The sequence below is a fragment of the Canis lupus genome, chromosome 5 (genome assembly GCF_011100685.1).
Source record: "Canis lupus familiaris isolate Mischka breed German Shepherd chromosome 5, alternate assembly UU_Cfam_GSD_1.0, whole genome shotgun sequence".
NCBI lineage: Eukaryota > Metazoa > Chordata > Mammalia > Carnivora > Canidae > Canis > Canis lupus.
In genome coordinates this window covers 22,790,458-22,813,311 of record NC_049226.1, presented here as the reverse complement: position 1 = coordinate 22,813,311, position 22,854 = coordinate 22,790,458, and the positions used below count along the sequence as shown (strand labels likewise).

Here is a 22,854-nt window from a genome sequence, read left to right as displayed (position 1 = left end):
AAAATCATCCTGAGTTCTGTGGCAAATTACTGTAAAAACAATGACCTAGGCATCTTTTTTTTTTGCCATTACAGAAAACCCCATTAGCAATCTTATTTGAATAGACCAAACCTTTTCCTGTAACCATTGCAAACAATTTTAAATCAATCTACTTTTCCCTCAATAGAATATATACTTGTCAAAAGCTTCATTTATTTTTCTTTAAAAAAAAAAAACATGCTTTTTTATGATCCCTGCACTGATTCCTGAGAATATATAATCTTAGTTAAAAAAAAAAAAAAAAAAGATTCTCTGCTAGTCTATTCAAAGATGACAGGTATAATAATTTACTTTTTAAAATTGTACCAAGGTAAATTTGAATAAGGTCTATAGGTTAGATAATAGTATTAGATTGGGGTTGATTTCCCTAATTTTGATAATTGTCCTGTGGTTATATGGCAGCAATGTTCTTGTTTTCAGGAAATACACAGCAAGTGTGTAGAGATAAAGGATCATTATATCTTCAACTTACTCTAAAACATGTCAGGAAAAAAATTACACAGATGTACATAGAGAACTATGAAATAAATAGTAAAGTCAGGCAGTACCATGTCAACATAAAATTATATCAGAATGATTTTTTTAAATTTTTATTTATTTATGATAGTCACACACAGAGAGAGAGAGAGAGGCAGAGACACAGGCAGAGGGAGAAGCAGGCTCCATGCACCGGGAGCCCGACGTGGGATTCGATCCCGGGTCTCCAGGATCGTGCCCTGGGCCAAAGGCAGGCGCCAAACCGCTGCGCCACCCAGGGATCCCCAGAATGATTTTTTTTTTTTTAAATCTATAGTTTCTCCCAGAGTGATTTATGGATTTAGTGATAACAATTACTATCCCAAGCTCCATATGCCTGGTGCCAGTTTAGGCCTTTGCAAGGACTGTTTCTACTTTCAGAAACAGTGAGGAGATCCATATCCCCGAGTGCCAGAGCCTGAGGGGGCCTCCACCAGCCGCTCAGTCATGTTCTCCTCTGCCTGTACTCAGTCCCTGGTCCATGGCTTTAAGGGCTGCTCTCATCCTTCACCACTCTCTTCAAGCCCCTCAACACCCTCCACCCACCAGTTTATTCATTCCTTTGTTCAACATGTAATTGTTTCCCTCTCTTCTATATATTTGGAATTGTTTCCTCTTGTTCAGAAAAAAAAAAAAAGAACAGCCATTGGGAAAAAAAAAAAAAAAATGCCAACTGTGTGTTCAAGATGGCATCACTTAGAGGCCCTAAGTCAGGACACCAAGACTTAATAGCTGACCTCACTGCATTTTCAACACCACCAATTCCCTCCCACCCCTAATATAACTTCTAACCAGTCAGCATAGAATTTCCTGGTCGGTACTAGGAAATTTACTGATAGACCTTTCCATTCCCCTTAGGAGGACGACCTTGCCTAAACAATGCATTCCTTGCTAATAAATTTTTCTTCTTTTTTTAATACCTTCCTCTGCCTTAAAAAAACTGTTCTCTTGTGTAGTTCAGCGGACCTCGCATCTACTTGCAAGATGGGATGCTGCCTGATTCAGGAATCATTTAACAAAGCCAATTAGATCTTCAGATTTACTCGACTGAGTTTTATTTGGAGACACTCTCTACTGACTCCCCTCAGGCCACATGCACTGGTGAGGTTACTATGTCCTATTTTAGAAGTCCACCCTTAACTCAATGTCCTTCTCTGGCTTTCGCCTCAATCTCTGGCTTCCTTTCACACTCAGACTTTGGAAAAGAATAACCTGTGTCTCCTCATCTCACTTCCATTCACACCAGGAAGGAGAGAGAATCTCCATCCTATCATGTGATTGATGTTTGCCAATCTTTTCAGATAGGTCTCTAGTAAACAAAGGAAAGCTGAATTTAGAAAAAGATAAGGATGGTGCCTGCAGGAAGGAAAAGACAGACTCCCTCCCTGGTCTGCAAAAGCACACACTGAGTAAAATAAATGGCCACTGGACATCTAGTACGAAGCACTCTTGTTAGGTGTGAGCTACTGGATGTTTAAGATTCTTGTTTATAATCTACTTCTGGCTGTAAATATAAATCTCACTACCAGAAAAAAAAATGCTAAAGACAAAGATTCTTAAAGTAGCAGAACAATATCAATCTTCTAGTTTTTTAGGTCAGATAGGATCCTGGCAATAAGGATGAGAAACTGCAACCGGGTGAATTCGAGCTCTCCTTCCCTTCTCATCAAAGGAGAGTCAGGTGACATCCTCACTTAAAGAAGTCTTAAGAGCCAGGACAGTTTGGGGCTTTGCTTGTTCCTTTGGCTTCACGCAGGGCTGCTGGTGGACCCCAGTCTTGAGCTGAATGAGCCCCTCCAGTTGTCTTTTCCCTTCAAGAGGGGGTTGTAAGTAGTCTCGTCACCATTCCCTAAGGCCATGTCTCCATTTCCTGATTCTGGACCCTGATCACTGAGCAGAAATAACTCGTAGCTGCAAGAACAGGGGCAACATTCAGCATTGTTGAATGAAAGGATGAATGAATGAATTGTATCTGTAATGGCCCTTACATAGACGAAATTTTATGAATATTTCTTGGATGAATTAATAAACTTAATCCAACAAATAAAAAGCCAGGACAAAATTGCTGGCCTTTCGATGATAATCCCAACTTTTCCCCACTGCCTTCCCTAGCCCACAACCCGCCACACCTCATCATTTGGAACTATTTGAGGGATCAGCTGAGGCTGAAGACTATAATTAATCATGTTTTCATCTAGAATCGCTTCTAAGCCAAATGCAGGTAAAAACAGAGAATTTGCGCAGCCATCACCGAGGTGCTGTGGCATGGCTGAGTGGCCCCAGGCTGCGAGGTGGTACTGTGCAGTTCTTATTGTTTGGTTTCCAACTCAATTCATTTGTCCATTCATCCAGCAAATAATTATTGAAAATAACTATTCAAAAAATAATTATTGAAAAGCTCTTGTACTAGTCACTGGAGGCAGAGCAATGGGCAAGCCAACAAGGTCCCTGCTCCTATGGATTTATTTATTCATTCATTCAAATGACAAATACTCAGAGGCTACTAGGTGCCAGGCTTTTTACTGAACAGTGGATATACATACATTCCTGCCTCCATGAAACACATACTGAGGGAGGAAAACCAGACTATAGCAAAGTAAATAGCTTACACAGTATATTAGAAGGTGATAAGCCCTGAGGGGGGGATAGGGTGTATGGATAAGGCACGCAATTTTAGATAAGGCAGTCAAGGTAGATTTCATTAAGAAAGTGATACTGGTGGGGACACCTGGGTGGCTCAGTGGTTGAGCATCTGCCTTTGGCTCAGGTTGTGATCCCGGGGTCCCGGGATTGAGTCCCACATAGGGCTCCCTGCATGGAGCCTGCTTCTCTCTCTGCCTGTTTCTCTGCCTCTCATGAATAAATAAATAAAATCTTTAAAAAAGAAAAAGAAAGTGATATTGGTGCAAAGTCCTGCAGGAAAGGAGGGAGCAGTATGTCTGGGGAAGAACATTTCAGGCCGAAGGAAACAAATGTAAAAGCCCAGAGCTGAGAACACTCTTGGCATGTTCAAGGAATAGCAAAGAGCTCAAAACAACTGCAGCAGAGCAGATAAACAGAAAAGGGCTGAGGTGTGTTGAGAGAAAACTGTGTTGGGCCTTGGTCATTTTATAAGTTTTGCCCTTTCCTCTGACCAAGATAGGAATCTGTCAGGTGATTTCTCACAAAGGTGACTGGAGTTTTAACAGGATCCCTGTAGTTCCTGAGCCTAAGAACAGGCTATGGGACAGCAGGGAAAAGACACTGGAGCTGCGGGCTTGCCTGGTAGATGCAAACATTCTAGCGAGAAGACAACAAGGAATGCTCCGAGGAAGACAGGGGTCACTTCTAGGAAAAGGTCCTTGAGTGGGCAAGAGGGCCATGGCTCTGGTGCCTAAGTGAAGGGGCTGAGAGAACCTTGGGGTCACTGGGAGTCATGCAGGAAGGCTGAGCTTATGGGCACAGCCCAACCCAATGGAGTCAACACGGTGGCAGGAGCTTGTGTTCTCTTCCATTTGCTTCAGTTTTCCAATGAGATCGGAAGCAAGACCACCAACCTAGAGTGAAAGTGAAGCAGAAGGAATTGGAAATTTGGGGAAAAAAAAGGATCATCCTGACACAAATGCATCTTTAAATAATCCCTTGAAAAACTCACACAACAATACACATAATACTAAAATTTTGGCTATAGATGTGGTTCCAGAAAAAAAAAAAAAGAAAAGAAAAAGACCAGAAAATATTTTTACACATACAGCATATGTAAAGCCATCTGAGTACAACAACATGTACAGACGAAGTGACATGATTTGGCACATTTCCATGAAGCAATGAAAACTGTAAGTCAATTCTCTAAATTCTATCGAGATTTGAATCAGGCAAGCATCTCTTTATTACTGGAAGTCATTTAAATTTAGGTCACTGCATTAGGAGTTAAATGCTGTTGGGTAAAACACGTGCCCAGAGTTCAGCAAGTGAGAAACACCTGGCCAAGAAGCATAATTGCAGGCTCTGTTTCCCACCCCGCACTGAATTCCAACTGCCTTTCTCACCGAGATCTGTGTTACACCTCCCCCAGAGATTGGGAACCTGGAATTCCCAGGATTTTTTCAACACTGTCTTCTCTGGTAATAGCTCAGCCCACAGTTCCACTACGGAAGAACACACTTAGAATACATTCAGTGCCACTACTAGATTTCAGCAACCGAGTAAGACAACTTCAGAGTGCAACACACAAACAGTTAAGGCGAATTAAAAACCCAAACACAACTGTCTATTGGATCTTTCATTTTATTTTTTTTAAGATTATTTATTTATTTATTCATGAGAGACACACAGAGAGAAACAGAGGCAGAGACACAGCAGAGGGAGAAGCAGGCTCCATGCAGGGAGCCCGATGTGGGACTCGATCCCGGGACCCCAGGATCACGCCCTGGGCCGAAGGCAGGCACTAAACCGCTAAACCATCCCCTGGATCTTTCATTTTTAAAAAATGGTTTATTTAAATTTCAGGATGGGTTGACATTGGTCAATCAAACAAGAGTAAGTTGATTTTCTGATGATGACAGGGAGCCACAGTGATACTTCTTGAAAATAATCCGGAAGCCATTTTGCCATCAGCTCTTTCAAATTCACAGTCTCTTGCCCATTTCCCAGGTCAACCAGTACAGTCCAAGATATCTCTGGATCTGTGACCAGGCAAGCTCTAGCTACATCCCAAGATGTGTGCTGGCCACTTAAACATACCTCATACATGACAACTCTGAGAGGGGTGGCTCTTACCATCTGGGACTCTTTCTCATTTTGTAAGGGAAGAAAAGGATGTTGCCAAATATTGCTAATTAACTACTTTGAATATTCTCTTTTTTTTTTCCTTTTTTTGTATATTTTTTTACTGGATTTTGATTTGCCAACATATAGCATAACACCCAGTGCTCATCCCAACAAGTGCCCCCCTCAGTGCCCGTCACGCAGTCACCCCAAGCTCCCGCCCACCTCCCTTTCCACTACCCCTTGTTCATTTCCCAGAGTTAGGTGTCTTTCATGTTTTGTCACCCTCACTGATATTTTCACTCATTTTATCTCCTTTCCCCTTTATTCCCTTTCACTATTTTTTATATTCCCCAAATGAATGAGACCATATCATGTTTGTCCTTCTCCGATTGACTTACTTCACTCAGCATAATACCCTCCAGTTCCATCCACATTCGAAGCAAATGGTGGGTATTTGTCGTTTCTAATGGCTGAGGAATATTCCATTATATACATAGACCACAGCTTCTTTATCCATTCATCTTTCCATGGACACCAAGACTCCTTCCTTAGTTTGGCTATTGTGGACATTGCTGCTATAAAGATTGGGGTGCAGGTGTCCTGCCATTTCACTGCATCTGTATCTTTGGGGTACATCCCCAGCAGTGCAATTGTTGGGTCTGGATCTTTCATTTTAAAGCATGATGCACTCTCTTGGTATCTTGGGAGCCTGTCTCCCAGCTCAAACGTTGACAACATTGCTCAGCACCCCAGGCTAGTAGTTGGCGCCCCAGGCTGGGCTGCGTGTGGCTGCTGGCTGGGGCCGGTGACCACAGGTGTCCCACAGTGCAGAGAGCATCTAACCAGGGGGACACATGCATGTGGGAGGACCAGCAGGGCTGGGGGCAGGCGGGAGGCTGCACGTCCTTGTGTTTGGCCTTCAGCAGCCTGGGACTTACCTGCGAAGTAAATGGTCTCACCCTGGAAGCTCTGGAGGTGTGGGGGTGTGGAGATGTAAGCCCCGGCCTTGATATCTCTTGTCCATTTTTACTTTCATTTTTAAATCCATGGATTTTAACTTTTTAAATTTTATAATCTCTTGGCTTAACTGCATCCTTCTAACATGTTATTATTTTTATATTTTAAATATCTTCTTGCCTATCATGGCTTTCTTTTACCTTAATCAAACTTAGTCTATTTTGTCTTCCTTACTATTTAATTTTTACATTTGGATATTTTGAACAGTATTCAAAGGCCTATGTTTTATCTAGTTTTCTAGTCACTTTCAATTTTCTTACCACTTTTTATGATAGCTATATTTATTTATTCTGTCTCTCTTCTTTTTTCTTTAATTGCAGCATTGCTTCTAATTTCTCAACATTGCCCAGTGGCTCCCCTATTTCTTCCAGTTTTAACAGCCACTCTCCATCTTCCCCCACAAACTCCCAGTGAACGCCTTTAACCCAGACATTTCAGGAGATTCGACAGCCACAATTCCTTCCCTGGACCACAAATTTCCTATTCTAGCTGCACCTATTTGCACACTTGGAATGGGATGTGTTTCTCACACCATGCTGTCAGGTCCATCTGTGATGTCCTTCTAGAATCTGTGCTAACTGTACAGATCAATGGATGGGAGCAAGACCTGTAGAGAATCGATACATAGTAGGAGAGGAAGGGAGGCACTAGCTTTCTTCCAGAAAGGAACCAGGACCTGCTGTCCCAGTGCTTATTTTAACAAGAGTCTCGAACCTTGTGATAGCTGTCCTAAGAAGAAACCACATAAAGACCAACAAAATCCTCAAGCTAAAAAAAAACCCTGAACTTTCTGTAACTAATATAATTAATGTTTTCAAATTCTGATGTAAAAAAATTCTACTCATGAGTAGATCTCCCACCTCCCATATTTAGGCTTCTAGAAGTAATGAGCTCTGGCAGGAATTATCCCAAACAGGGTTTGGATTTTGCTTCTGGTTTGGTGTTACATAGGCATATAAATCTTTGTGTGTATGTATATATATTAGACTTAGCTGCTCTTTTGTTTTGAATCTGAATTACTCAGAGTCCATAATCTTAGTAAGCAGCCTGGAGTTGCTATAAACCCTAGGGCCCCATAATAATGTATGATCTGCTTCTTTCCTTGACTAAAAATGAATCATTGTTCGACAAAGCAGGGACTAAGGCAAGATGCTTGCATGCCTGCGCTCAATTCCCTCAAAGAAAGCAGGATGCCATGTTGATTAGACTCAACTTTCTAAAAACAAACTGATTAATTATCAGGGCCTAGATCATGTCCATGATTCCCCTAAACTTGTTCTCCTGCCAGGATGCACATTGATTGCTCAGGTGCCTGGCCTCTAACAGATGTGATAATTATCTCTGAAGGCTATAATGTCAAAATTGGCTCCGGAAGATGGCTTGAACCAAAAGAATTATTTCCATGTGACATGGGCTGCTTCTCTATAGTCATTTTAACCTCAATAAAAAAATCTGCTGCCAAGTGTATATATTTCACCAAATATGCAGAAGGATAGTCTCTGATAATGAGTTTAGTGTAAATTTCATGTATTTCTCAGTTCTCTTGCATTTGGGGAGGTAGGAGGGAAAAGTACCAAAATATATGGCAGGTGAAATCTGAAGTATTACAGCCTTTTTTGGAAAGCAATCTGGCGATATCTTTAAAAATTAAAATTCTGGATACTCTTCAACTCATCAATTCCATTCCTAGGAATCTACCCTTTGGAAATAAAAGTACCAATATAAAAGGATGCCAAGAACTGTAAATGAGCTGTAAATGAAGTGGAAGTCCACCAGTGAGGGTGGAGTGCTGAGTTGTGGCAGGCTCAGGCAATACCACACAGCCCTTGAAAAGCATGGAGTAGAGCAACACAAGATGATCTGGAAGGAGCCCATAAACAACTTTTGAAGAAGAAAAGCCAGAAAGACCAAAAAAAACTAAAAACAGGAAAAAATGTGTAGAATATAATTTGTTCCCATTTTTTAATTTTTTAAAAAATTTTATTTATTTATTCATGAGACACAGAGAGAGGCAGAGACACAGGCAGAGAGAGAAGCAGGCTCCCTGCAGGGAACCCGATGTGGGACCTGATCCTGGGTCTCCAGGATCACGCCCTGAACCAAAAGCAGACACTCAACCACTGAGCCACCCAGGTGTCCCTTGTTCCCATTTTTTAAAAAAAATTGCCCAAAAAGTCTGCATGTTACAGATGCATAGGTAGATATAATACACTGTATAGAATTACATGAATACTGATAATATATAAGCAGACATTTGCTAAGGATTAACAGGGACCACTTAGAATGGTCAGTGATCAGAAATGGGATACTGAAATCTAGACAGAGTGGTATGATAAGTGTCCATGATAAAAGCAATAGGAAATATGATATTGTTCATGTAAAATCATACATGTATTTTTAATTTTTATCTTATTAGATAAAATAAATCCTAAAATAAAACATAAAAGCAATGATCACCAAAGTTTAATGATGGTTATCGCAGAGTAGTAGAATTTTAGGTGGACTTGACTTCCTTTTTTTAGATTGATTTATTTGAGAATGTGTGTGTGTGTGTGTGTGTGTGCATGTGTGTCCGTGCAAATGCACACAAGCAGAAGGGAAAGGTAGAGGGAAAAGGAGAGAAGCAGACTCCTCACTGGTAGTGGAGCCAGGCAGCCTCAATCCCACAACGCTGAGATCATAACCCCACCTAAAATCAACTGACTGAGCCACCCAGACACCCCTCTTTTTTTTTTTAAAGACTGTATCTTTAAGTAATCTCTACACTCAACGTGGGGCTCGAGCTTACAACCCTGAAATCAAGTGTTGCATGGTCCACCGACTGAGCCAGCGAGATGCACCCCTCTGTTTGTTTGTATATGTTGCTTGAATTTTTTAGGGAGAGCATGTGCTAGCTACTTATATTCTATACAAATTTATTTATATATCTGTGGAATTAAAGATCAACCAAAATAGAAAAGCAAAGCTTGCTTATTCCGAGCTTACTACAGAAAGGATGACAGCCCCCATCACGAGCATTTTGGCAGTGTCAATGGCAGGCAGCGGGGTGGGAAAGCCTTATAGTGGAGAAAGGGGAAGGCTCCAGGTATGATCCTGATTGGAGGCTGTTGGTGGGGGGAAACAGTAGGCAGGCTAAACAGAGGGGGTGTCCTATGGTCAGGACGTGTTCAAAAGAGTGAACATTTAGCTTTCTCTGGTTGGTCCTAAGTTGGAAGTGGGGACAAAAACCAGGAAAGCTGTTAGTTATTAATCAGTTTTGCCCATTTTGGAGTGATTGTTACAGAAGTTATTGTTTAGCTTCCTGGATCATTTCTAGAGATAGCAATCTGGCCTTCTGAGAATCTGACCTACAGCAGGCTGGCTTCCTGGGCTGATTTTGTAGATAAGTGGGTTGTTTCTCTGGGCAGGTTGCTGCAGGTTATGGGTCAGAGTTCTATTTTTATAGATTGTCTGGCCATTGTTCATATATTGAGTCTGTCATATTTTATTTGTAACTTAATATATTTTTACATATTGACAAATATGTTTTATATTACATGATTTGTATTTTCTATAAAATGACCAATTTACATTTTATATAAAAATAAAGTTACTTAACTGTGAAAAACAGAACAAAGAAAAAACTTCTAATTAAGTTGGTTAATGGATTGTGTAAAAGAAAACAAGTCCTGTCTTCTTAGCCCTTGCCATAATTTGGACTTGTTCCCAAACCTGTTTGTGCACATTATTACACCTTTTAAAAATGGAAATTTAGGGGTGCCTGAGTGGCTCAGTCGGTTAAGCATCTGGCTCTTAATTGTGGCTCAGGTCATGATCTTAGATTGTGAGGTTGAACCCTGCATCGGGCTCCATGCTGAGCATGGAGCCTGCTTGAAATCCTCAAATAATAATAATAATAATAATAATAATAATAATATTATTAAAATAGGAGTTTAGGGATGCCTGGGTGGCTCAGGCAGTTAAGCGTCTGCCTTTGGCTCAGGTCATGATCCTGAGGTCCTGGGATAGAGCCCCATATCAGGCTCCTTACTCAGTGGGAAGCCTGCCTCTCCCTCCCCCCTTGCTCATGCTCTCTCTCACTATCACTCTCTTTCTCTCTCTCAAATAAGTAAATAAAAATCTTTAAGAAAATAGGAACTTATTAAATTAAAATGGAAGAATGTTCCTACTTTTATAGGAATCTTCTTTTTTTTTTTTAATAAACCTTCTAAAACCCTGTTCCATTTGCTCTGTCTACCTCTTATTGCTGGATTGTTAACTGCATCACCTTCTCTATGGGATTTAGGAGGACTGTTACATAGCAAGAACCAGCCTGGCTTAGTTAGCAAGGTTAAAGAGAACATGGCATGATGTGCTGAGCTGGCCTGGAAGCACCATGATCAACCCCCCCCAGTCCCTTGTTCCAAGTCCTCTCACGATGCGGGGAGGCTGGGGCCAGGGAGTTAGACAAGTGAGCCAAGTGCTACTGCAGAGCTGCCACTGGGTCCTCAGATAAACTTAGGGCCCCTGGAATGTATCTTTTCTTTGCAACCTGAAAGAGTCAAACTAACACAAGTGGGCACTAAGGAATATATTTAATTAAAAATATACATATTTCATAAAACAGATGTAGTAAATCAACATAGGAGACTCTATGTTTGGTTTGTATAACTAATTATAATGGTGTATTTATGGACTGTCTTCTGCTGTACAGCTTTCAACAAAAGGAATTAGAAGCACAAAATTAAAGTCTGGAAGACCTATTTCTTCCAGCCTTATAAATCTGATGTGACTTTGCATGTTTCAAGTTCCTAAGGTTTCATATACCCTAAGCTCCTCTCGTACTGAAACTAGTCTTAAAATTCATCTGAACACACCTCCTACATTGACGTTTAGGGTGACTGCTCCTTGTCTCAGACCCATTTCATTCCTATTGCCCCACTGAGGATGTTCCACTCTCCTCTCATTAAAAAAAAAAAAAAAAAAATCAGAAAAGAAAAATTTAAGCTTGTGGTCTGATTGCCTCCTTGAGAATATGTTTATATTGTTTCCTTCCTGATTCTCCCCCAAAGACTCCTATAAGAAGGAGGAGGATAGAGATTTAGTGCAGCCACCCTCAGACCGGGGCAGGGCTACAGGGCTTGGGTTAGGCCACCTTGCAAGGAAGATGTAAGGATTTAGGGTAACTGCACTTCCAGGGAGGACGTGGGTGGTTAGGGTGGCCACCTTTAGAAGGGAGGACAGAACACTGTTACCTGAAAAAGAAGGTGAGAGGAGGCAGATGAGATGACTGGAACTAGGAGAAGGTGAGGAGGAAACAGTTGTGTCTGGGGATAGGATGCCTGGACCTCATTCCCAAGGAGATCCTAATTCAATCTGAGTTAGCCCCGAAGAACTACTGTGTGGGGCACCATGCATGAGCTCTAAGGCTGTGGCAGGCTGTTCCCTGCAAAAAAGGAACATTAGACCTCCCCCTGCCATCGCCAGGACGTGGCAGGAGAGGGTCCCCCACTTGTGCTTGGAGTCCACGCACACCAAGACATTGGTCACATTGAGGCAACCCCCCACCTCAATCTAGGACACATAGAAACCACTGAGTACCTGGTGAAGGAAAGGAGAGGTTGTCACAACTGCATTTTGGATCCCGATAATGGTTCACTAGAACAATTCTATCCAACAGGGAGTACTACCGCTTACAACATTTAATGCCTTGTCACTGCCCTTCTCTTGAGTCAGGAAGTGGCTCTGGGCTGCGCCGCAGGAACTCTGGTTACGTATGTTCACACAAAATGAGGGAAGGCTCCAGGGGTCTCCTGACAAGTCAGATGATATTTTCTAGCAGTCTGCATTCTGGCCCTACATTCATAATTTGAAATTACTTTAGATGATCAAGAGGGTGTCCTCTCTCATATGTAACAAGAAGACAAGTATCTTGCTTTGTGTAATTGATAATGTTTTATTATGAACCAGGGGATGGATTCACAAACAACTGGTCATTGAGTCTATTGCTAGAAAGAGAGGTTCAGTATTCATTATGCAAAAGCTAAAAATATTGTCTTTGATAGTCTCCAAAATTAAACTCCAAAGTTTAACATAAAAAAATGACTTACCATAAACTAATGTGATTTGTGATCTAGAGATACATTTTGCTGTTAATTTATCCTAGAAAATACCCCAGGAAAACAACTTAAAAGCTCTACAATCCATCTTCCTCTTCATCAACGGTGCCACTCTCTTGTTCTAAAATGTTTCTTGACTGGACAACTATAACTGAGTTCCACCGAGTCTCCATGCTTCTGGTGTGTCTCATCCTGGCTACTTTCAACGAACCCATTCTGCCCACAGAAATGTGTGAAAATATGTAGCTGTGCTACAGAAATGTGTGAAAATATAAAAGTCCCACCACATAACAGTCCCACTGCAGTACTGGCTTCCATTCTTGGAATTATGCAGGCTACCTCCTGTTCCGTGTGTTCTAATCTGGTACTCCTTACTCTTGTCTCTTCTGGGCCTCTGGCTGCAGCCTGGATGGCTCCCATTGGACATTCCACTCCAGCTCAACCCCAGCATCTCTTCCAGACATGATCCTGGTATTTGTCCTCCAGCATTTGCTACCTAGCACTTGGGTAAGAGATGCTTCTAACCACCACCCCCACCACCACCACCACACACACACATACACCAGTCTTTCAGCATCTATGCCAAGGGAAACTGGAAAGTTTCCAGTCTTATCTCCTTCTGATCTATCCTCACTGAAGCCAGATTCCTCTCTCTAAAATGAAATTTTTATAGTGTTTCTCCCCTGCTTAAAATTCTTCAATGGTTTGCCTGTGGCCTTCAAGATGAAGTTCAAACTCCTCATGGCAAACATGGCAGACAAAATCCTTTTTGACTTTGCTCCAACCACCATTTCTAGCCTCTTACTCTCACCTCCTCTATACTCACTTTTCATCTTAACCATCATAATACACTTGCATTTTCCCCAAAGTACTATGATTTCCTGACTCTATATCCCACCTTTCTAGAATGTTCTTTCCAGCGCTTTTTACCAAAGTGACCTCTAATTCAGTCTTCCCATAATAAAGACTTCCTTTTCCAGAAAGCTTTTTTTTAACTTTTTTTATAAATTTATTTTTTATTGGTGTTCAATTTGCCAACATACAGAATAACATCCAGTGCTCATCCTGTCAAGTGCCCACCTCAGTGCCTGTCAGCCAGTCACCCCCACCCCCCACCCAGCTTTTTTTTAACTTATTGCAGCAGAGCTTACCATGTCATTCTTGGAGGTCCTACAGTGCTTTTAACTTACCTCATTATGTATTACTGTAATCATTTGCTTTTAATGTTTGTCTTCCCACTAAGCAGTCTATGAAGCCCTAGTTTCTTGCATAATATCTGACCTATATTAATTGTTGAGTGAAGGAACAAACAAACAAATGAATTAAGGAATGTTAGAATGCATCCAAAGCACATTCCTGGGAAAATTTTAACATTGCTTTTGGATGTCAAACTCTCCCAGAGTTGTGCAATATCACTGATTTTTTTATTAATATTTTTTAATGGTGGAATAAAAGAAGGACAAGCCTGTATTCCATAGTTTGAGCCAAATGTTGTGAGAGTGTTTCTCCATGACGCTAGTGGTTCCTGACCCTTCTCTAGGAATTCTGAAAGGGAAGAGGTTACAATGAGAAAAAAAGGAAGGAGAAGAAAGAAATTTAAAAACATAGCAGCTGATGGTTTTGGCAGGTTAAAGAAAGAAGGAAGGCACTTTCACTTTGATGACATTTTCAAATATATAAGCTACCAGGTAAGAAGCCATAACCAACCAATTTTGTACATGTAGGGAGAAAAGGAAAATTTGCATCCAGTGATTCGTGAGTCTATAAGTGATACGATGAAGAAATGTACTGGTGGGCAGGCAGGGCATCAGCTACGAAAGACTAACGCCATAGGACAGTTACTAGTGGTTTAAAGTTGTGTTAGTTTTTTTTCTATCTTCATGAGTGGAAAACATGGTTTTGAGATTAGAGAATTAATAAAATAATTAGAGAATAAATAGAACCCGAGATCTGTCTTACAACTGACATAGCTGATTAAATATGCTTCTGATGGTTCTATTAAATTTTTAATTTTTTTAAAAAAAATTCTGAACAGCTGGGTGAGAAGGAAGAACAAATTCTCCCCTATCCCATGTCTCATAGCTGCTGTACTCATGAGTCTCTGATTCATTTCCATGTAGAGGTAGAAATGATCATCCAGAGTGTACTGAACAAGCTTATATATTAATAATAGGATGACAATCTGGACTCTGCTGTTTTTACTTTTAAAGCATTTATCCATCTCAGCCAGCCACAGAGACCACTGATGAATCAAGTGCTGAACGGAGAAGGCAACCTCAGCTTTGTCTACCTCCTACCCAGCTCCTATCAAGAGCCTCTGGGAAAGTGGAATTATTTAGAAATTATCTCTTATGTTACACAGTCCCCCTGCTCTTCAAGTTCTATGTTCAATTGTTGAATCAAATCAAACTATCAAATGAGATGTTTATCAAAGCATGCAAGAAGCAGTCATATTAAAATCCCTATTTGATTTCCCATTCAAAAAAAATCACCGGGATGATTAATGACCATTCTTAAAGTTTCATGTGTGATATTTCTTCAAAATAAAGGGAAAAGAGGGGAACCTGGTTGGCTCAGTCAATAGAGCATGTGACTCTTGATCAAGCCCCACGTTCAGTGAGAGATTACTTTGAAAAAATTAAACCTTTCGGTGTATCTGGATGGCTCAGTCAGTTACATGTCCAATTCTTTCAGCTCAGATCATGATCACAGGGTTGTGAGATCAAGCCCCACATTGGATTCCACACTCGCCATGGAGCCTGTTTAAAATTCTCTCTCTCCCTTCCCTTCCCCACCCACCCCTCTAAAAAAAAGTTTAGAAAAATTAAATCCTTAAAATAAATAAAATAAAGGAAAAAGAAACAAAACAGAACTCAGGCAGTTTTAGCTACTCTGAGAAAAGTTGTGCAGACTTCCTCCTTAAAATCAAAATTGCAGCCAGAGGCTGACTTCTTTGGGTCCTCTGAGCCCAGTTCATGGCAAAAGCTCTACTGAGCCATTCCCAAACAATATGGCCATTCTAGTCCTTACCTGCTGTCCCTTGAGCTTGCAAGCCACCTTCTCCATCTCTTCTGCTTTTCTTCTATTTTCTTTAAACGTAAACCTCCTCCAGTGTTAAATTCTCAGTCCTATTCTTTTTTTTTTTTTTTTTATGATAGTCACACAGAGAGAGAGAGAGAGGCAGAGACACAGGCAGAGGGAGAAGCAGGCTCCATGCACCGGGAGCCCGACGTGGGATTCGATCCCGGGTCTCCAGGATCGCGCCCTGGGCCAAAGGCAGGCGCCAAACCACTGTGCCACCCAGGGATCCCCTCAGTCCTATTCTTTTATTTGTTCATTCAACAATATGTATTGAGATGTACTGAGAGCCCACTATGTGCCAGAGATCATGTATGTATTGGAGATTGTGAGTGAGACAGAGCCAGTCATGGAGCTTACAAGCCAAGCTAGGAATCAACTCAGGTTAAGGTATCTTGAGCTCTTTGACAGTTCCACAATTTCTCTGGCAAAAATCACAAGCTCTTTGCAACTCTCTCGGCTCCTAGAGGTGGTCTCTCTGGGCTCAAGGACTCTGCAGACATTATCAGACACATGCACATCAAGAAGCAGCAGGTGATGAAACGTTCCATTTGCAACCCCGGGCCCCAAGTTCATAAGGGCCTTTGAGGGAAATGCTGTTCAACAAAAGTGTGGACTCTGCCAGAGGCTACGGACTTTGAGAATATTCTAATTCCTGTGACATGATCCCAGTCTACCTCTTCCATGCCCTCCATTTCTTGCACACTGTGCTTTTTTTTTTATAAATTTTTATTTATTTATGATAGTCACACACAGAGAGAGAGAGAGAGAGAGAGGCAGAGACACAGGCAGAGGGAGAAGCAGGCTCCATGCACCGGGAGCCCGACCCGGGTCTCCAGGATCGCGTCCTGGGCCAAAGGCAGGCGCCAAACCGCTGCGCCACCCAGGGATCCCCACTGTGCTTAATTGATAGTAAACTACTCCAGTTCCCTGAACACACTATGTCTTAGAATTTTCCACACTCTGCAAATGCTTCCACTTACCCATCCTTTGCTAACCTGTTCATGTATCATACTCCTATCTGTCATTCAAATCATCCCTTAAGGAACACCACCTCCCTGAATACCTGCTGGCTTCCCTCCTTCTTCCCCTTCCTCTCCTTTCCCCAAACAATCCCTCCCTCTTCTGTGCTGCAGAGGTATAAGGCAATGGTTTCTAGCTTAGTCTCTGAATTCTAATTATTCTGAGTTCAGTTCCTGGCCCAACCACTTAGCAGCTATGATCTTGGACTGTTTATTTAACCCTTCTGGGTCTCCGTTTCCTGATCTGCAAAAAGTGGCAATAATAGTGTCTATCTCATAGGGTTGTTAAGCAACATAAAGAAATATGAGAACTTGGAACAGGTTCTGATGCATAGTTATCATGTCTACTATTGATCAGATCACATTGGGGTGCAGTTCTGTATTTCAGTTTCACTTTACCCCATTCAACTGGCAGCTTCTTAAGAGCAGGAATCATGTCTAACTCATCACTAGGCCCACTTATACAATAAGTGCACAGCAAGGAGGTTTTAGCTGAACCTAATAGTGGTATTAGGTATGAATGTCATCCTTCCTTACAGTTCAATGCAATTAGAATGCAAGGGATTTTGAATGACTCATACTGTACTAACTGCAATTAGTGATCCTCTTCCTCCCATGCCCTTTTTTAAATTGCCTTTCCCTTTGTGGCTTAACTTCAATCATTCAACAATTGTCTATCAGAAGCCTATTCTGTGCCAAGCACTGTGCTGGGCAGTGGAGATTTCTCAGTGAACATGAGGCAGTCCCAAGCCTCTAGAAGAGACAGACAAGTGAACGATCTTATGCGGCAGAGTCCTGTGAGAATCCCAATGAGGTAGTGCACAAATGTCAAGTGACAACCTAAGGAAATGCAACTGTCTAATTTTTGAAGTCAGAGAAATGAAATCTGGCTGAAGTGAGGAGAGCAGAGTCTTTGGGAGGTGTACTCTGTACCCACTAAGTTAATAAGACCAACCAGCTGCCCTTAGTTTTAATGACAGACTCTAAGGAACTCTGGGGAGCAGTACCTTGGGGTCTTGAGCACCCCTGCTTTCTTGCAGCATTACTTCCTAGAGAAGATTTCGCCCTTAGAAGTTGCTATGGAGGAATGCAAATATGTCTGGCAAGCATGAGATGCCTGAGGCCATATTATCTGGAGCCTCCGAGGCCTCTTGAATTCACTGCAGTAAATCTTCTTGCTTTGTTCAACCACGTCCCTTCTTGAAAGGATCCAGGCTTTTTTCAAAACACCTGTTAGAATTATACCGCATAAATTTTTTGTATTATGGTCAGAAAGACCCTAATTCTCTTTGCGTGTAACTTGTGCTCTACATCTAAAACATTCTTAGTCAGTCTCTGAGTTCTTTCATTAGTAAAACATTTATTGGACATCTACTGGGGCACCATGATTATCATAATTACCCCCAGGGGCTGGCATACCTTGACTTTGTAAATTCTTCATTTCCTTTCTTGATTATCTCACACTCCGTTTTCCCACACCTGTGGGTTTATTTATGTAGTGAAGTAATTTGGGGGAAGTGTAAATACACTGAAAAATATGAAAGTCAACAGAATCCCACATCAGAGTTTGAAGTATCTTCTGGCCTCAGCTTGTAGCTATAGGGGCTCCATTCTGGAACTTCCAGTCTGGTGAGCATGGTTGCCTTTCCCTCCCTGGGTGGCACTGTAGGGCAGCTCTCTTTCATTCACACTTTTCTTCCTCATGTGAAGTCCAGCCCTCTCCCCCTCCTATTAACAACAGAATGTAATTCTAGATGTCGAATTTGAATTCATCGTTGAAGGTTAAAAATTTCGGATGTCAGGCAGAACTGGATTTGAATTCTAACTCCAAACCATTGAAGTAGCTGTGTGACTTTGGGGAAGTGGCTTAACTCCTCTGGACCCAGTTGTCCATCTGAATAGTATTGTTGTAAAGATGCAATGAGATAACATATACAGATAGCTTAACTAAGTAAGGGTTGTTCTAGGTGCTTTATATGTATCCACTCTTTTGCCTCTTACAAGGGGCCCATCCCATAGGGAACTTTGGGGTAAATTTCATGTCACCATTTTCTAGCGAGGTCTACCAGCCCACACCTCCCTTACATGCCACATTCTGTACTTGCCAGGCACAAAATAAAGGCAGCTTTCTTGCTGTGGCTGGCCTTGAGGTGCTACCTGCCTGGGGCATCCAGCCCTCCAGCCCTCCTGAAGGGCGCCTCCGACAGGCTCGAGTGACAGGCTCAGCACGGCTGCTTGGCTCAGATAGGCAGCCTGCAGCACTTTGCACTAGCTGCAAATACATCTTGCATTTTAATCCAACAGAGCTAGCTTTGCTGACATTAAGGACGTGGTACAAAGCACAGCTCTTTAGTTTCCAAATGAATGAAAATGACACATTGAAAACGAGGCTGGCCACAGCATCGAGCTGGAAAACAATAATGACTCACAGGAAACACAGGGACTGAGTAAGCACCAACGAAAGGCCACTCAGCCCTTCGTTAACATCACTCGGGAAAACGTGGTCTCGCTGCGGAACAGCCAAAAACATATGGACAAAATCTCCCAGCTTTTGAGGACAGTCTAATTCCCATCTGGCTTATAAACTGCCTACCTTCCAAATTAGGTACACTAGGAGTTGACAGAAGATGTGCAGGGGCCATCGGTATAGAAATGTTAACATGTGGCATGCATCTGCGTCAGGACTGGAATTGCTAATCAATTGTGAAATGACTATGAGATAGCTTTAATAAACAAGCTTATTATTTACAGTCTAGATGTGAGACCACAAAAAAAATACTCTACTGGTGACAGAGATTGAAGCTTCCTTCTGCATGTATGTACCATCAGAGGTCTGAGCACAGATTTTTAAAAATCTAATCATAAATCAAATATTTTATGTGCTGCTCTTGTTTATTATCTTTATCATCACTAGGTAATGCATTATCTTATGCACAAAAAAATCTTATAATGCATAAGCTTTTCCTTCAACCTATTCATTATTTTTATGGGTGATCATTTATTCAACATATTAACGATTATCTTTGTGCAACAAAAAAATATTGATTTGTAATGCTAGTAGATGTTCACAATTTTGAACTAAAAAAAAACTATATGATATCCCACAAGGAAAAAAATTACATAGGTAAAAGGAATGAATCCGTATTGCTTTCACTTTTGGGGGGGCTTCTCAGGAGTTGCCAACAAGAACTGGGAACTTAAAGGAGATGTCTAGGAGATTGTATGCTAAAATATTTTGTATTAACTCAATCATGGGTTTGGTTACCAAAATCAAGCATTCTTAGAAGACACACCTCATATACATTTTTAATGTTTGTGGCTCCCCAGCATCTAAAGCTCTTTGCTATGCTTGAGAAACCTTAAGAGGCAGAGCCCATCTCTCACTGCAGAAAGTGAACATTCCTGGCACTAGCTTGCCCATCCTCCTTTGCAGCTGGAGCTCCAGCACAGGGTCTAAACTCTGATTGGATGCACTCATGTCAGATTTCGAACAAGGAGCTAGTGACCAAAGATGACCAAAGAAAGAGAACCCTCATAGAGTTCATTCTGCCAAGAGTAATAGTAGAACCAGAGCTACATTCCGTTTTCCAGAAGCACAGCCATTTCAGTGGCCACTTCTAGAGCCAGCCTTGGGGTGGTGATAGGACACGCTGTGGTGTTGATACCTTCCTGGAATACTTCTGTGGTGTGATGCTGGACACAGTGCCTGGCTCTGTAGCCTCCAAGCTTGGTTTTCAAGCCTAACTAGAAATTATATCAGATCCTAAATATTCTTTCATAAATTCTATCGTATAGGACCAAAACCCTGGCTGTTTCACTATACTTACTTTTTAAAATATTGAACACTTTACTCCAGCTATATATTATAGTTTGAGGAGAAGAAGAAATATTCTTCTAGATTAAGAGAGAAGAAAACAAACATAAGCACCACAAAGCAGCTGGAAGCCTTGTGAACACATTTGCTGTCAGTTTCGGACATTCTCACTTTGAATTCCAGAATGTACCTTCCAGGTGACAATGACTATGTATTGTCATGTGATGTGAAGCACGTAACTGTTCCCTCTTACCCATCCTAGAGTCCTCACACATATGATGGATTTCAGCCTGTTCTTCCTCCACCCTCTGTGGTCCACTCAGAGTGCTTTACTGGGATTAATTCTCACCCACTGAGAAGAGCTTCAAAATCTTAGATCAACTTTCTAGTTCCACTAGACTTGCCTTCATTTTGATCATTCTCTTTCTACTTTATTCTCAGAGTTTGTTAGTCTGTTTCTTTGAAGAGCTTTGACTAGCTCTTCTACCCCATTTCATCCTACTTCTGAGGAGATAAATGGCAATAAACTGTGCATGTGTAGACTGTCCTTTCTGGAGTTAGCCACACCATCTCTTTTTCTCTTTCTCTCTCTCTCTCTCTCGATAGGTAGATAAATAGATAGATAGATATAAATATACATATATATAAATACATATATCATTTAATATATATATTAAAGGAATTTATATATTATATATATAAATTCCTTTATATATATTATAAATATATAAAATATATTTTACTATATATTATATATTTATAATATATAAATATATTTATATATAAATAAATACTTATATATTAATAATATATTATTATATAATATAATATATAAATAATATAATATAATATATATTATAATATATAATATATAAAATAAATATTTATAATATATATAAATAAATATATATATAAAGGAATTTCTTTATATATAAAGGAATTTCTTCTTCCCGTACTTCGGAAAGAAGAGAAATTCTTCTGTGGGAATTATATCTTTGTCCTACCCCCCAGAGCATAGTGCCACTTTAAGTAGTATCTTAACAAAGTTTTCAGCAATTAACTTAACAATTCAATTAAAACAACGTCTCCTACAGGGGCACCTGGATGACTCAGTGGGTTAAATATCTGACCTCAGCTCAGGTCATGATCTGGGGTCCTGGAATCTAGCCCCCAGTTGGGCTCCATGCTCAGCAAAGAGTCTGCTGCCCCTTCCCCTCCTCCTGCATTCTGTCTCTCTGTCTCTCAAATAAATAAAATCTTTAAAAATAAAGAAATAAACCTATGTCTTCTACTAAGCAACAAGGTTACTTGAGACCTGGGTGATTCAAGATGGTTACAGTTCACACAGAGCTTTCCAAAGCAAACATCTATGAGATTATAAGCATATCCACTTAATGAAAGAGAAAGTTAGTGTTAAAAAAATTTACTTCCCTGATGGCAAGTGGTGTGGAGTATTTTCTCATGTGTTTGTTGGTCGTATCTATGTCTTCCTCTGTGAAATTTCTGTTCATGTCTTTTGCCCATTTCATGATTGGATTGTTTGTTTCTTTGCTGTCGAGTTTAATAAGTTCTTTATAGATCTTGGATACTAGCCCTTTATCTGATACCTCATTTGCAACTATCTTATCCCATTCTGTAGGTTGTCTTTGAGTTTTGTTGACTGTTTCTTTTGCTGTGCAGAAGCTTTGTATCTTGATTAAGTCCCAATAATTCATTTTTGCTTTTGTATCCCTTGCCTTCATAGATGTAACTTGCAAGAAGTTGCTGTGGCCAAGTAAGAATGGTGAAAATTAAGAAGACAGGAAACCACAAATGTTGGAGAGGATGTGGAGAAAGGGGAAACCTTCTTGCACTGTTGGTGGGAATGTGAGCTGGTGCAGCCACTCTGGAAAACTGTGTAGAGGTTCCTCAAAGAGTTAAAAATAGACCTGCCCTATGACCCAGCAATTGCACTGCTGGGGATTTACCCCAAAGATACAGATGCAGTGAAACCCTGGGACACCTGCACCCCAATGTTTATAGCAGCAATGTCCACAATAGCCAAACTGGAGAAGGAGCCTTGGTGTCCATTGAAAGACGAATGGATAAAGAAGATGTGGTCTATGTATACAATGGAATATTACTCAGCCATTAGAAACGACAAATACCCACCATTTGTTTCAATGTGGATGGAACTGGAGGGTATTATGCTGAGTGCAGTAAGTCAATCAGAGAAGGACAAACATGATATGGTCTCATTCATTTGGGGAATACAAAAAATAGTGAAAGGAAATAGAGGGCAATGGAGAGAAAATGGGTGGGAAATATCAGTGAGGGAGACAGAACATGAGACTCTTAACTCTGGGAAACAAACAAGGGGTAGTGGAAAGGGAGGTGGATAGGGGGATGGGGTGACTGGGTGACGGGCACTGAGGAGGGTACTTGTCAGGATGAGCACTAGGTTATATGCTATATGTTGGCAAATTGAACTCCAATAAAAAAATTAAAAAAAAAAAAAAAAGAAATTTACTAACCTGCCCAA

General features: G+C 40.9%; 1 protein-coding gene and 1 long non-coding RNA gene across 7 annotated transcripts in view; both read left to right on the top strand.

Annotated features, from left to right (window-relative positions):
• Window positions 1-22,135, top strand: part of LOC111095849 — a 53,700-nt gene extending 31,565 nt beyond the window's left edge. For both annotated transcript variants that reach the window (XR_005359323.1, XR_005359324.1), the window contains exons 4-5: window positions 1,512-1,656; window positions 22,078-22,135. This is a non-coding gene — a long non-coding RNA (uncharacterized LOC111095849). The remainder of the gene's footprint in view (window positions 1-1,511; window positions 1,657-22,077) is intronic.
• Window positions 22,136-22,473: 338 nt separating this feature from the next.
• The window catches only part of ZC3H12C (zinc finger CCCH-type containing 12C), an 89,624-nt gene continuing 89,243 nt past the window's right edge, over window positions 22,474-22,854 (top strand). For all 5 annotated transcript variants that reach the window (XM_038536249.1, XM_038536248.1, XM_038536253.1 and 2 more), the window contains exon 1: window positions 22,474-22,531. The gene's annotated coding sequence lies outside the window, so the exon portion shown is untranslated. The remainder of the gene's footprint in view (window positions 22,532-22,854) is intronic.